At 46.4% G+C, this 15617-nt stretch overlaps 1 protein-coding gene across 2 annotated transcripts in view; it reads left to right on the top strand.

The window, feature by feature from the left end:
- Positions 1 to 15617, top strand: part of TBXAS1 (thromboxane A synthase 1) — a 173635-nt gene that overhangs the window by 118238 nt on the left and 39780 nt on the right. The window lies entirely within an intron of this gene.

Raw genomic sequence — 15617 nt, 5'->3', positions numbered from 1 at the left:
CTGTGATGTTTTGACATCTGCCGAGCCAGGTTTCCCCAATCCATTGCTTGGACTATTGATTTTCTGAGCCTAGATGCAAGAGTTTATATTTATCCTTATTACTGCTCAAGTCAGTCAAAATAATTTTGAATCTTGATTCTGGCATCTGTCATATTATAATTCCTCCAGCTTTGTGTCATCTGGGACTTGCTCAGCATGTCTCCTATTTCATCCAAGTCATTGATTAAAGTGTTGAACAGGACAAGTCTTCCCTCCAGGTTGACATTGATCTATTAATCAATATTCTTTGGGCAGGGAGTCTCAACAAGTCATGAATTCAAATAATCCTACCACCTCCTCCCATCACCCATCTCATCCTATTTCATACGTAGTTGTGTTTTTGTTTTCAGTTGAGATGGGGATGGAGGAAGGAACAAAGATAGTTGGGGTACATTTCTGCAAGAGAAAAATGGGGAGCTGAAGGTATATTAGGATGCTGTTCAGTTCAGTTCAGTCACTCAGTCATGTCCGACTCTTTGCGACCCCATGAATCGCAGCACGCCAGGCCTCCCTGTCCATCACCAACTCCCGGAGTTCACTCAGACTCATATCCATCGAGTCGGTGATGCCATCCAGCCATCTCATCCTCTGTCATCCCTTTTCCCTCCTGCTCCCAATCCCTCCCAGCACCAGAGTCTTTTCCAATGAGTCAACTCTTCGCATGAGGTGGCCAAAGTACTGGAGTTTCAGCTTTAGCATCATTCCTTCCAAAGAAATCCCAGGGCTGATCTCCTTCAGAATGGACTGGTTGGATCTCCTTGCAGTCCAAGGGACCCTCAAGAGTCTTCTCCAACACCACAGTTCAAAAGCATCAATTCTTTGGCGCTCAGCCTTCTTCACAGTCCAACTCTCATATCCATACATGACCACAGGAAAAACCATAGCCTTGACTAGACGGACCTTTGTTGGCAAAGTAATGTCTCTGCTTTTCAATATGCTATCTAGGTTGGTCATAACTTTTCTTCCAAGGAGTAAGTGTCTTTTAATTTCATGGCTGCAGTCATCATCTGCAGTGATTTTGGGTAGGGGTAGGTAATAAAACCCCAACCCAAACTGACTTAAGGACAAAAAAAAAAAAAGGAGGGAGACGCTTATGAATACAGATAACTGAGCAGCTCAGGAATAGATGTTGTTATTGTTTAGTCTCTAAGTTATATCTGACTCTTTGTGACCCCATGGACTGTAGCCTGTCAGACTCCTCAGTGCATGGAATTTTCCAGGCAAGAACATTGAAGTGCGTTACCATTTCCTTCTCCAGGGGCTCTTCCTGACCCAGGGATCAAACCTGCTTTGCCTGTATTGACAGGTAGATTCTTTGTCACTGAGCCACCAGGGAAGTCCAGTAATAGATGTGGCTTCAAACAAATCTTTATCTAGGCTCAAAGATGGGCTCTGGTCCTAGTTTCTCCCCACTTCTTGGCTGAGCTCTCTTCATATTGGTCCCATTCTCAGGTGTTCCCTTCTCTTGAAACCCCAGGCAACCTGCTGAGAACATCTGGGAGACAGGCTTCCACTCATAACCAAAGGAGAAGAGTCTGTGACCCCAAATTCTCAGCAAGAGTCATTGGGTTCACCCTGGTCAGAATGTTTAGGTCACTGCCCATTCTTGAACAGACTATTGTGGCCAAGAGAACAGGGGCATGGGTGGGCTTAAGTCAATCCATCCTACCCTCAGAGTCAACTGTAGTCAAGTCCTATGACTAAGAACTTGGTAGCGGACACTCCAGCAGTTACTCCAGGAGGTGGTCAAGGCAGGAGAGGGAATTCGGCCCCCTGGTCTCAAATAAACCAGAAGGCAGGTCAAACTGAAGACTTTCAAGCATCTGGAGAGTGGTCAGCCATGTAGTGAACGTGGTGGTGGTTTGGAGAGGGGGCAACAGCTCTGAGAGGTAGAAGTCATGACTCACCTTCAGGGAATTGCCAATTTAAACAATAGTCTGTGTCTATTACAACAGTACCTCCTTCCAAGTGAAATTCTCCAGGGCAAAAGAAGGCAGCACTTGATCGAGTCTAGAATGAGTGATGTCATGGAGAGAGCTTGGGGCTCTAGGAGTCTGTCCCACAGCTACTCTGTAATTCCATCTTGTTATGTTCATCCATCAGGAGGATACAGAGCAAGTTTCCACACACCTGCATTCAGAGGACTTAGACACACAACCCCTTAACTCTGAGGTGGCCTAAACTGACCTTGACCTTGAGGAGGGCAATACTATCTCACTTTATCCTGCGTTCCTTCAAATCCCCCCAGCCTAGGATGGGGGCTTCTTTCCTCAGAGAACTACCTCCTGTGGGACTGTGCAAAATGTGTGTGTGTGTGTGTGTGTGTGTGTGTGTGTGTGCATGCATGCATGTGCGTTCATGCTCAGTCATGTCCAAGTCTTTGTGACCTCCATGGACTGTAGCCCCCCAGGTTTCTCTGTTCGTGAAATTTTCCAGGCAAGAATAGTGGAGTGGTTTGCCATTTCCTTCTCCAGGGGAACTTCCCCACACAGGAACAGAACCTGCATCTCTTGTGTCCCCTGAATGTTGCCAGTCAAATAAACAGATTTTAGGAGGTAAAGTTTCTCAAACTTTAGCGTACATAAAACCATCTAGGAAGTCTGTTAAGATGTAGAGTCCAGGGCCCTTTACACAGAGATTCTCCTTTCATAGGTCTGGGCCAGGGCCAATGAACTCCCATTTAAAATACATGTCCCAGGTGATTTTCTTGCAGATAGTCCCTGTTTTTACCTTGAGAATACAGCCTTTGTACCCAATGCCCTGCCCCAGCTGTGCAGGCTCCAAGGTCATTTTCTCTATCCAGGTAACAGCTGGGACTGTCTCTGAAAAATGGGAATATATAGAACTGGTCTATAAATTAAATAAATTTGGCAGTCACAATAGTGTTAATAGTTGTATAGCCTTGCACATGGTATACATGCAATAAATATTTTCAGGTTCTCTTTTTTTCTGTTCTTTTTTTTTTTTTTTTCTATAATCAGAGTTCTGTTAATATGGGCCATCTGTCAGAACATGGAAATGCAGATTAGCTGTTCACACATTAGATATTTTCCTGAAAATATTCCTGAAAATTTGCATGTAAAGTATGACTTGTGATAATTTTCCTGCTGGTTTCCATTCAACAAATATTTTTTGAGTGCCAGTTAATGCCAGAGTCAGGCTCCAGACATTGCACCCAAGAATGTTCTGACCTAGTTCTTCCATAATATCCCTGAGACCCCCACGCATCTCATTAGATGGTCTTCTCTTGTATTTGTCAATGAGATCATTAAATTTGAGCTTTTGAGTTTCTCTTCCCTGAGCCATACCATTTTTTAGCCCTATGAGAATCCAATGAAAGCTATGTTTTCTCCCCATGAAAAACCCTATGTGCACTGTGTCAGGATTCTTTCTGCTGACAGAGAATTCAACCCAGGTTGGCTCAGGAAGTTCATTTACCCATATAACTGAAAACTGTAGCATAAATCTACCTTCAGGTATGGCTTGACACAGGGTCAAACTCTGTCACTGAGACCCAGGTTGTCCTCTCTCCCCTTCTCAGCTTCAATCATGCTGGGCATATGCCATTCTCACATAAGATCTCCCCTAATGGTCTCAAGACAGCTGTGTAACCAGTTTGTTCAATAGCCTGAACTAAGTGAAATATTGATACAAACATGGAATCCTTTTGTGCTTTTCCCCCCAATTATTTCTTTTAAAAATGCTCTGATGAATTGCCTTCCCTCTCCTAGATGATATCTTGGACAGATTGCAAAGGTTTCAATTTCCTTTGGCATTAAATAGTTCAAAACAGTCTGGTCCAGTTTACAACTTCAGTCTCAGACCCAATTCAATGCCCTTAGCTCAGGATGACCTGTGGTCTGAGGAAGCTGTCTAGGCGAGGGGACTTGGTCTGTTCCTCCACCCTCCTTTCTCTCCCTCTGATTCCTGGACCTCCATCTCCCCTCAGGGGTGGGCTTCTAACAAATCCCCAAATCCTATCTAAAGGGGGCGTCTCTCAGCCCTTCCCCTGTGTTGCCCTCTGGTATGGAGTGGAAGCAGGCCGTCTCCTGAGACCACCCCTTCCCCACAGCTCCCTGACAGAGGAGGGGCTCCTGCCTCACAGCTTCTGGGTGCTGGGGTGTCCTGGTGGCAGCCAACCCTCTTAGTGCTGGCAAGATGGCTCGAGCTGACCCATGATGCCTTGCACAGAATCTGAGTGGTCACACACCTTGGCTGTACCAATAGGGGCTGCTCCCTCTGCTGTCCCCTCTCTGAGCCCTGACATCTCTCTCCCGTTACTTAGCCTTTGCTCAAATAAACAGAGGTAAAATGAACAACCGTGCTGCATGGGCAGGCGGCTCCCTAGAGAACCACAGCCAGACTCGGGGGCTGCCCGACTCTCTAGGTACAGCTCTTTTGGACCCCCTTCCGCCCACTGCCGTTTGACTCAGGACAGGAGAAATTTCTCTAGGCTGAAGAATCCTTGCTCTGACAAGTCTTCCTTAAATCCCTCTCAACTTTTCATGGGCTGAGGATAGGGACAGTGTGAGAGCCCATTCAGCTCCAGGATGAAGAAGTGTCTCTTTCCTGGGGATCTCAGTGAAAGTCTCGCAGCATCTCACTGACAGAGATTGATTGGGTCACGCGCGCACCTCTCAGCCAATCACCTGGGCTCGGGGAATACGACGCTTTGATTGGCTCAGACCTGGGTCACTCTCCTGGTCCTTGGTTCAGTTCAGTTCATTTCAGTCGCTCAGTTGTGTCGGACTCTTTGCGACCCCATGAATCGCAGCACGCCAGGCCTCCCTGTCCATCACCAACTCCCGGAGTTCACCCAGACTCACATCCATCAAGTCAGTGATGCCATCCAGCCATCTCATCCTCTGTCGTCCCCTTCTCCTCCTGCCCCCAATCCCTCCCAGCATCAGAGTCTTTTCCAATGAGTCAACTCTTCACATGAGGTGGCCAAAGTACTGGAGTTTCAGCTTTAGCATCAGTCCTTCCAAAGAAATCCCAGGGCTGATATCCTTCAGAATGGACTGGTTGGATCTCCTTGCAGTCCAAGGGACTCTCAAGAGTCTTCTCCAACACCACAGTTCAAAAGCATCAATTCTTTGGCGCTCAGCCTTCTTCACAGTCCAACTCTCACATCCATACATGACCACAGGAAAAACCATAGCCTTCACTAGACGAACCTTTGTTGGCAAAGTAGTGCCTCTGCTTTTGAATATGCTGGACGAGGACTCAAATGGAGTCAGTTCCCAAATGCCCACTACAAGGAACCCACAGTTCCCTGACAGGGGAGGGGCTCCTGCCTCACAGCTTACTAGAGTGGAGTGAATGGCTGCTGGGTGCCGGAAAACAGCGTCCATCCCTGTACCTAGAATCCATGGTTTCCAGATTAGAAGCTCCTCTTTTCAAATTACGTGTTCTGCAATCACTCTCACCTTTGCTCTGAGCTTCTAAAAACTAGTTTTCCAGACTTGAAGGTACAAGTCCAACAGTGCTCAGTACTGCCAGCTCTTTCGCATTACTAAATGGTGTGTACTCCTAGCAAATGATGTGACCACTTCATACCAAATGTCTGGTGATGTCCACAAAGCCAGCCAAGGCTTCTTTATTGATTAGAATGACACCCAGGTTGGCAGTTGGCCTTGTAGCATACTTTCCCACTGAAGACGGGAAATTGTCCGTGGTAAGGTCACTGATGGAGAAGGCAATGGCACCCCATTCCAGTACTCTTGCCTGGAAAATCCCATGGACAGAGGAGCCTGGTAGGTTGCAGTTCATGGGGTCGCTGAGAGTCGGACAGGACTGAGTGACTTCACTTTCACTTTTCACTTTCATGCGTTGGAGAAGGAAATGGCAACCCACTCCAGTGTTCTTACCTGGAGAATCCCAGGGACGGGAGAGCCTGGTGGGCTGCCGTCTATGGGGTCGCACAGAGTCGGACACGACTGAAGCGACTTAGCAGCAGCAGCAGCAGCAAGATCACTGATACAGGGACTCTCCTTGAACAGATTGAATGTCTGGCAGATATAGGACTACTCGAAGGTCTTCCTTCACTATTGAGGATTATCTTAATACATGTTTTACAACCCACTTATTTAGCCTGGTAATACCCCACCTCTCACCATCCTTTTTGATTCAAGTGGCCTTGATTACTTCTCTCTTTTCAGGGCAGAGATCTCTGTTCCAGATGTATAACAGCTCTGTGTGTGCTCAGTGGCTCTGTCATGTCTGACTCTTTGGGACCCCGTGGATTGTAGCCCTCCAGGCTCCTCTGTTCATGGAATTTCCCAGGCAAGAATACTGGAATGCATTGCCATTTCCTATTCTAGGGATCTTCCTGACCCATGGATTGAACCCCTGTCTTCTGCATTTCCTGCATTAGCAGGTGGATTCTCTACCACTGAGCCACCTGGGAAGCCTGTAATATAGCTACAATCCATTCTCTAATGCATGCCTAGGGCTACTTCTTTCTAGAACATGTATGTTTTCTCCAAAATCATCTGACGTTGGAATTGTGTATTGGGCTTCCCCTCCTTTCACGAAACCTTCTTTCTGAATTCACCAATCTCTTGGAGAGCTCTTGCTTTCCCCGTGTGTTTCCTTATTCATCTTAAAGGGGAGGAACCTTCATTGAATTCAGTAGTGGAGGAGTAAGGGAAAATTTGTACCATTTGGACCACTCATAAAATTGAGAAAACACGCCAATTATTTAATAAGACCTCTGTACTATGGATGCTTCATTGTGTTCTCCAATATCTAATTTTGACAAGGATGAGAGGAGGGGAAAAAAAACTTCTTTCCATATAAATTGTTTTTGCTATAGCTTTAGCACTTTATGTTGAAATTATTGACTTTTGATCTGGCTAAACCATTCTCTTCTCTTCTTGTTGGTGCCGGACTGTGTCAGCCAAAATTTATGACCCATTTTCCTTCTGTTTAATTGTTGTTATAAATCTGCTGTGAAGAACCTAGTTGTAAATTTATCACAAATTGGACTAGATTGATATACGGCCTCTCTTTAGGATAATTTGAGCACAGTTATGCCTTAGAAGGAAGGCCAAATTCTTAACTTCTCTTGAGGAGCTGCTTTGTAACCATTATAAATACCTAATTAAAATACAACTTACTCTTTCTTTTTCTCTCAAGGATAAAAGAGCATTTCATGCTGGGTATTTCAGCTGATTAGCTCATACTGCTAATATGAGCAAGGCTGAGGATTTGTTCCTTGAAGTAGCCAGAGGATCTCAAAGAAAAAAAAGCATATTCCGTGGCTACACACACACACACACACACGCACAAACACACACACGATGATTTCACTCCAACCACCTGTCCTTTGTCATAGTGGGTAGGATTGGGTGGAAAAAAATGTGACTATCTTAACACAAATTCTTACTATGGAAAAAAAAAAGTCTCCCAGTTTGTATTTCACTCAGGATTCTTGTCATAGGGAGTGTGTGCTCAGTCACTCAGCTGTGTCTGACTCTTTGCAACCCCATGGACTATAGCCCACCAGGCTCCTCTGTCCATGGAATTTTTCAGGCAAGAATACGGGTTGCCATTTCCTTTTCTCGGGGATCTTCTCGACCAGGGATTGAACCCACATCTCCTGCCTCTTCTGCATTGGCAGGTAGATTCTTTACCACTGCGTCACCTGGGAAGCCCTCACAGGGAGTAGGTGACTTTAAGATTCAAGTGAAAAACTGGAAATGGGTTTTTCCCCATCGAGAAGGTTTCCTGCCTTTGTCCAGGTCTGCTGGGGTCCTGCTGTTGGGCAGTTTAGAGGAAGTAAGCTGAGGTGTTCCCCACAGTTCAGTTACTCAGCCGCACAGGGCTTAGTGTCTCTTCTGTAAGCTTCCCTTTCCTACACATCCCACAATAGTACAACAGAATGCAAAGCAACAGGGTACAGAGAAAAAGACAGGAACAAAGAATGGCTTATGCCCCAAAGTCACACTGTGAAACAGATGAGAACTGGGACTTCAGCAGGCTGAGGGTAGCGGTGGTAGATTGTGGTACCAGCCTCAGAGTCTCAGAGTATAATATACATCGGAATCCCCAGGGGCTCTTGCTAAGCTGCAGGTTCCTGTGCAGTAGGTCTGGGGTGGGGCCTGAGACTCTGCATTTCCAACAAGTTCCCAGGTGATGCCAATGCTGCCAGTTCATGGCCCACGCTCTGTGCAGCCAGGTTTTAAACCCTAAAGACTGCTCTCCCTCTGTTGTGATGCACATAGCAAATATTTATTCTCTGTGGTGGTTTAGTCGCTAAGTCGTGTCTGACTCTTGCAACCCCATGGATTGTAGCCCGCCAGGTTCCATGGGATTCTCCAGGCAAGAATACTGGAATGGGTTGCCATTTCCTCCTCCAGGGATCTTCCCAACCCAGGGATCGAACCCTCACCTCTTGAGTCACCTGCATTGGCAGGCAGATTCTTTACTAAACCACCAGGTTCAGTCAGTAAAGAATAAGTAAATAAATAAATTCATTTATTCCTAATGATAGTTAAAGTACTGATGTTGTGCCAATGATTAACCTTTTGTTAATAGAGTAAAACAGATTCAAAATTACTCAACAACAATGGCACCACTCTCACTTGATTGAGTGAGGGATAAAGTGATGCAGGAATTACTCAGTCCTGGATGTGTCTTTAGTAGCATATTACCCATAAGCCTGGTGGCTCAGCTGGTAAAGAATCTGCCTGAAATGTGGGAGACCTGGGTTCAATCCCTGGGTTGGGAAGATCCCCTGGAGAAGGGAAAGGCTACCCACTCCAGTTTTCTGGCCTGGAGAATTCCATGGACTTTATAGTCCATGGGGATGCAAAGAGTTGGACACAACCGAGTGACTTTCAGTTTCATCCATAATACTAAAATCATCTCAGTTCTTTAAATACAGTTGACCCTTGAACAACGAGGGGGTTAGGGTTGCCAACACCCTGCACAGTCAAAAATCTGAGTAGAACTTTTGACTCCCCACCCCCCAAATTTAACTACTAAGAGCCTCCTGTTGACTGGAAGCCTTACTGATAACATAAGCAGTCAATTAACATATATTTTGTATGCTAGGTTATACACTATATTCTTACAGTAATCTAGAGAAAATAAAATGCTAAGAAAATCATAAGATTTCTAATTATTTTCATAAGATTCATTAAAAAATGTATAATCCTGTCCTGTATTTATCAATACTGTAAGTTTAGTTCATCTGTTTACAAGATGAATCATCCGTCAATACCTACATTGATATTGTCTTATTTGATACAAAACACTGTAGATGTTATAGGTACTGCTAACGCTGTACCTATAGGAAAAGAAATTCAAATGTATTTACAGGTATAATGATTCATGCATTAATAATGAAGAAGCGTCAATATGCTTGCTGTATGGTAGCCCATCATAATCAATATGATTGCTTCACAGTTCAGTTCAGTTGCTCAGTTGTGTCCAATTCTGCGACGCTATGGACTGCAGCACGCCAGGCCTCCCTGTCCATCACCAACTCCCAGAGCCTGCTCAAACTCATGTCCATCAAGTCGGTGATTCCATCCAACCATCTCATCCTCTGTCGCCCCCTTCTCCTCCTGCCCTCAATCTTTCCCAGCATCAGGGTCTTTTCCAATGAGTCAGTTCTTTGCACCAGGTGGCCAAAGTATTGGAGTTTCAGCTTCAACCTCAGTCCTTCCAATGAATTTTCAGGACTGATTTCCTTTAGAATGGACTGGTTGGATCTCCTTGCAGTCCAAGGGACTCTCAAGAGTCTTCTCCAACACCACAGTTCAAAAGCATCAATTCTTTGGCATTCAGCTTTCTTTATGGTCCAACTTACATCCATACATGACTACTGGAAAAACCATAGCTTTGACTAGATGGATCTTTGTTGGCAATGTAATGTCTCTGCTTCACAACAGCCTAGCCTGTGTACTAATCATTATAAAGTTTTTATCATATATAGTATTACAGTCATGTTCATAATACAGTATTGGAAACATTGTTACATTTTTTGAAAAACCACTGACCTGTGATGCTAGCCTGATACAGTGTCTTCAGTTATGGGAGAAGCATACTATAGATAATGTAATTCTTTGAAAGCAAAGTTACAAAACACTATGAAGATAAGATTTTATATTAAATATCACTTTTATGCCTATGGAAGAATAGACTAGTATCTATCCATCTATCTACTATCTATCTATACATTTTTTGGGCAGTGCCATGCATCATGTGGGATCTTAGTTCCCTGACCAGGAATCAAACCCTTACCCCCTGTGTTGGAAGCACAGAGGCTTAACCACTAGACTGCCAAGGAAGTCCCAGTATCTACATATATTTTATGCATGTGTGACATACCTTTTTCTTAATTTTTTCAATATTACTAAGCTGTGTGGTTTTGAGTTTTTTCAAATTGTCACAAATCTCCAAAATTTTTTTTCCAAAATATTTATTAGAAAAAAATCTGGTTATACGTGGACCTGCGCAGATCAAACCTGTGTTGTTCAAGGGTCAACTCTTAATTTCCTCCAGGGGATATTTTGGAGGTGGGGGCAGGTTTTGAGTTGATTTAAAGTTGTTTCCAAGGCAGATGAAGGTGGCAACTATAGCCTTCTCTCTGGATGCACGCATAGACTGGGGACCTGTCACATCCAGTAAGCACCTCCCCCAGCAGCTGCACCTTTCGGGCAGGCACCAGCTAGACCACAAACACCCCTTACCAGCCCTTGGTGTATACAGCAGCTCTGGGTGCCAACTGAGAGGCCATGGCAAAGGATCTTGGTCAAAGAGAATGTTCTTGATGCTCTCTCCCCAGGGGGCTACATTGTTTTCACTGCAGGAAAAAGAGCTGCAGTGGGGAACCCTGGGATGTGTACAACTTGCCCACTTCCTGTCCTTCTTTCTGGAAGTGTCTGACCCAGAGAAGCAGACTCCCTCGCCCTCCCCTGGCATCCCAACAACTAATATTAGAGCAGAGAAGTCTTGACAGTCTCCCTGGTGTGTGCCTGGATCTCCATCTTGTTAATTAGGATTTGTGGCTACTGCTTCCAAAGCACCAACTCTGGGAAAGAAGAAGGAAGACAGGCTAGGAAGCATCTCTGTGCCCATCATTAGACAACTCAAGAATCCCCAGAGCAAGGTGAACAGCCAACCTGGATCAGGGGGACAGAGACTCCAGTTTTCAAGTTCTCAGATACACACACCACCCAGGGCTCAAATGCTTCCACGTTGACTGAAGATGTCCAAAGACACAGCATGTGTTAATTGCTCAGTCGTGTCTGACTCTTTTGTGACCCCATGGACGGTAGCCCACTAGGCTCCTCTGTCCATGGAATTCTCCAGGCAAGAATACTGGATTGGGTTACCATTCCCTTCTCCAGGGCATCTTCCCGACAGAGGGATCCAACCCTCAGGGTCTCCTGCATTGCAGGTGGATTCTTTACCATCTGATGGCCAAAGTGACCCGGGGGGAAACTGACCTGCCCTGACTTTGAACTGCCCCCAGGGACCTCAGCAATGGCAGCCACATCCCCAGGACTTGTGCCATCCAGAACTCAGAGATCTGGGCGGCTCCCTGGCCTCTTCCTCTCTTTCCAGTCCCTTCTCATCTACCCTATTTCTCTGTTTCCTCTCCTCTCTTCAACGTCCACAGCACCTCTTAGCCTTCTCGCTCTCTCTCTTTCTCTGAGTCTTGTTCTGGCTCTCTTCCCAGATCCAGAGAGATACAGAAGCTTTCTCGCTCCACCCCATGACCCACTGCCCACTTGGGAGCCTCTGGTCGTCCCAGAAGCCTATACCCACACGGCAATGTCCTGCGTGCGTGCACTGTGGGTGGGCAAGTGGAAGGCTGACTGAGATCTGGAAGGACTTGCAAGTGTGTTTTCTGGGCCGCCCGGCCAAGTGTGGCACGACAGCACAGTGAAGTGTGGTGAATTTTCAGCAATTAATGCTCCAACTCCCACCTCCCCTGAGTCCCTGCAGAGCAGTTCCGTCTTGGCAGAGGAGAGGTGACCTGCAAAGAGATGCTTCCCCCGGGAATGGGCCACACCAATCAGCACAGATTTTGGTGTCTTTCATGTGGTGACTCAGAGTATTTTATATTCAATATCTGGGCCTCTAGAGGGGCCGGGCTTTGCAAAGCAAATAAGCCAGTGGTGTTGGTTCACATCAATCCAGAAAAGCAAGAATTTAAAAATAAACTTGGGAAGGTGAACGCCACAGGTGAAGCTCAGTGTTCGGCAGGTCCACTTGGCACTGAACTGGATTCTCAACTGCACAGCTCATTTATTTAACTACTGCTCACATTATGGGCTTTTAAGACATCAAAAGTCTGTGTTTTATTCCCAACAATTAGATTCTTAAATAATAAATAAACACACACTTTTTAAAAAACACACTTCAGTACTCTATTGGCCAGTGGTGGAGCAGGAACCTCAGAATGGTGACATCCTGGGCAAATGTAAAGACTTTCTTGATCCACCCATCACTGGGCATCACATTCTGCCATTAGGAGGTGCTTCCTTTGTCTCACTGCTTATCCCTTATTAAATGCCACTGCTCCTGGGAGGGGTGCTGTAATCAAGTCCCCACCAGATTGTTATTCCCATGATAGCAGGGGCTCTACTTGGCATGCTGGTGTATCCCAGGCACTCCAACAGTGCCTGGCACGCAGGAGGCTTGTGGCAAATAAATGTTGAATGAATGAATGAATGTATGTTTGTGTGTGAGTGCTTGCTTTGTTGTGTCTGACTCTTTGTGACCCCATGGACTGCAGCCCACCAGGCTCCTCTGTCCATGGGATTATCCTGGCAGGATAATGGAATGGGTTGCCATTTTCTTCTCCGGGGGATCTTACCAACCCAGGGATCAAAAGCCCCGTCTCTTGAATCTCCTGCAATGGCTGGTGGATTCTTTACCACTGAGCCACCTGGGAAGCCCGAATGAATGTTTGCTTCTTTTCTAACTGGAGACTAACTGAAAGCAAACTTGAGGTGGGGAGGCATAGGGAAGTCCTGCATGCTGGATGGAAGGAAGCAGACCAGAGTCAAAGAGAGAAGGCACTGCCAAGGGATATGCAGGCAGATGAGAGCAGCGCTCAAGGCCCCTGTAGACCTACAGTCTTGTTCCCGCAAGGCTCCCATGGGGCCCAGAGCCTGTCATGCCAAGGAAAGGATGGAACCTGAGCCCTCAGGCTGCAAGGGACCTTAGAGGTTAGGTAGAACAGCCTCCCACCCAGGACTAGTATCTGAGAGAAGATCATGCCCCTCTGCTTGAATGCTCCCAGGAACAGGGAACTCACACTCTATCATCTTCCCTTTAGCCTTGATAAAGCTCTTCCTTATAGAGGGTTGAACTCTGCCTTGGCTGACAGCCCACCCACTAGCCCTTGTTCCACTTCTCTCTCAGTTCATGGTATTTGTCCACTAGCAGTCAGCAAATTAATAGTTTCTGCCAGGAGGCAACTTCCACACTCACTAATAGCCAGTCACTGGGCATCTCAGAGACAGAAGGAGGAAGGAAAATTGAGAAATCAGTAGAGAATAAAGAGACCTTTCTAAAATGTTTGCTTGTGGTCCAGACATTCAATTTACTCTGTTTTCTGGTAAGACTGTTTTGCCCCAGGACTGTGGGCAGTATTATGGGTCGCTTTTTTTTTTTTTTTTCCAGCATTATAGCTGAATATGGTATGTGTGAAAAATATCAACCACGTGAGCCTGTTACTCCAGGCATAGGAATATTCCAGATCACAGGGACTATTTGGCTCCCCTAGGAATTGCAATGTGTAAGGTTTATAAAGTTAAGCACTTAAGAATTCTGTCTTTAAAATTTAAATATTTAGATTGGGTCTCTAGGACACAAAAGGCAATGCTGGTTTCTCGCTTGCTTAATTTGATTTTTTTTTTCCTTCCTTTTTGGTAGCACAAGTTGTTTTTCAAAGCCTCATTCCTTGAATGTTCCCTATAGGAGGAATGTAATTAAACTCCACTGGCCTCCCCCTGCTGGGACTAAACTGGGGCCAGAGCTGTAGGAAGCATGAGGCAGATACCCTGTGAAAAGATGCCTTATTATAAAGATGAGAAGAGAATCACCTTCCCTCAGTTATGAACAAGATGCTTTAGAAAGCCACCCAGGCTCCTTTTGCAATGGGCTTAGTCTCCAAGACATTTTAATTAGTCATTTAAGACTGCAAGAAAGAGGATCAACTCCTCACCTCTTTAGCAGTAGACAGGGACTTCAGCTCCACGCGAAACTGGTTCAAGTGGCTGAGGAGGTGGGAGGCCCGGTCGGAGGGGGTTCTCGACAAAGGACAGACTTTTTCATGGAAACGGCACAGCTAGGTGTTGTGCCCTGTCATTCTCTGTGTTTGAGGTCCCATTTCTTGAAGGTGGTTCTCAGCCTTCCTGGGGGACAGGCATCACCTTTTACCTGGACACCTGGAGGTGGCAGAGCCAAGAATCACTCACTGAGAGAGGGGCTCCCGAGCACACACAGACCAAACCTCGACTTCTCTCTGATCCAGGAGCAATGCCGCTCCACCAGGAAGGGCTAGGCTCAGCCCTGCCCAGTGTTCACACGAAACACAGAGCTGCCACTTGCTGGCAGTGTGATGTGGTGACTGGCATCATCTCTTTGTTCCTCAATTTTCCATATCTGTGAAATAGGAATTGCAACAATGTGTAGCTCGTAAGGCTGTTGAAAGGGCTATTGAACCAAATCCATGTATGATTCTGGGCACAGTGTCTGGGTATGTGTATGTGGGTATAGATGTGTGTGTGTGTGTGTGTGTGTGTGTGTGTGTGTTTATTGCTGTTGTTTAGTAGCTAGGACATGTCCAACTCTGTAGCCAACTAGGCTTCTCTGTCCATGGGATTCTCCAGGCAAGAATATGAGTGGATTGCCATTTCCTTCTCCTGGGCATCTTCCTGAGCCAGGGATCGATCCCATGTCTCCTGCATTGCAGGCGGATTCTTTACCAGCTGAGCCCCCAGGGAAGCCCCGTATTCTTTGGTAAAGAGCAGGAAATGAGCATCTGAGATGTTTGTCTTGCAGCCTCACAGCCAGTCTGCTCCCCACGCCCCCAACTCGTCTGTCAGTCCCTGGTGCTGCAGTGGAGAGGAGCACTGTCCTCTCTCTCCCTGGGTCTCTATTAGATGCTATTAGAGCATCTATCCGATGCTCTCCCGGCTGCAGCCAATCGCTAACAGCTGCTGAGGCCATTCATTTTCATTTCAGTTAAGGAGAGTCCTTGGATGGTCAGGAGCCAGGGAACAGCCCTGCAGCCTGAGACTGGGGAGATACTGCCCTCCCTTCACCCAGAAGGAGGCTCTTCTCATCTGACCCCTCCCTGACATCACGCTGCACGTGGCTGCTCTCCTCAGAGGCCATCAGAGCAGGACCATCCCCTCTCCAAATTCCCAGAGCCTCTGACTGAAGTGGGCTGAGCCCTGGTGTTACAGAGCACAGCCCAGCCCACCTCTAGGCAGAATCAGACTTACGGGAACTAGAGACTTCCTCACACTTCCTTCTCTTACCCATAGGGCAGCTCGGAGCGAGGACCCAGTGCAAATCATGGCCCAGGGGTATCCCACCTCCCC

This window comes from Bos indicus x Bos taurus, chromosome 4 (assembly GCF_003369695.1).
Source record: "Bos indicus x Bos taurus breed Angus x Brahman F1 hybrid chromosome 4, Bos_hybrid_MaternalHap_v2.0, whole genome shotgun sequence".
In the NCBI taxonomy this organism is placed as follows: Eukaryota; Metazoa; Chordata; class Mammalia; order Artiodactyla; family Bovidae; genus Bos; species Bos indicus x Bos taurus.
The sequence above is the reverse complement of the archived record's forward strand: the minus strand, read 5'-3'. Positions and strand labels throughout refer to the sequence as shown.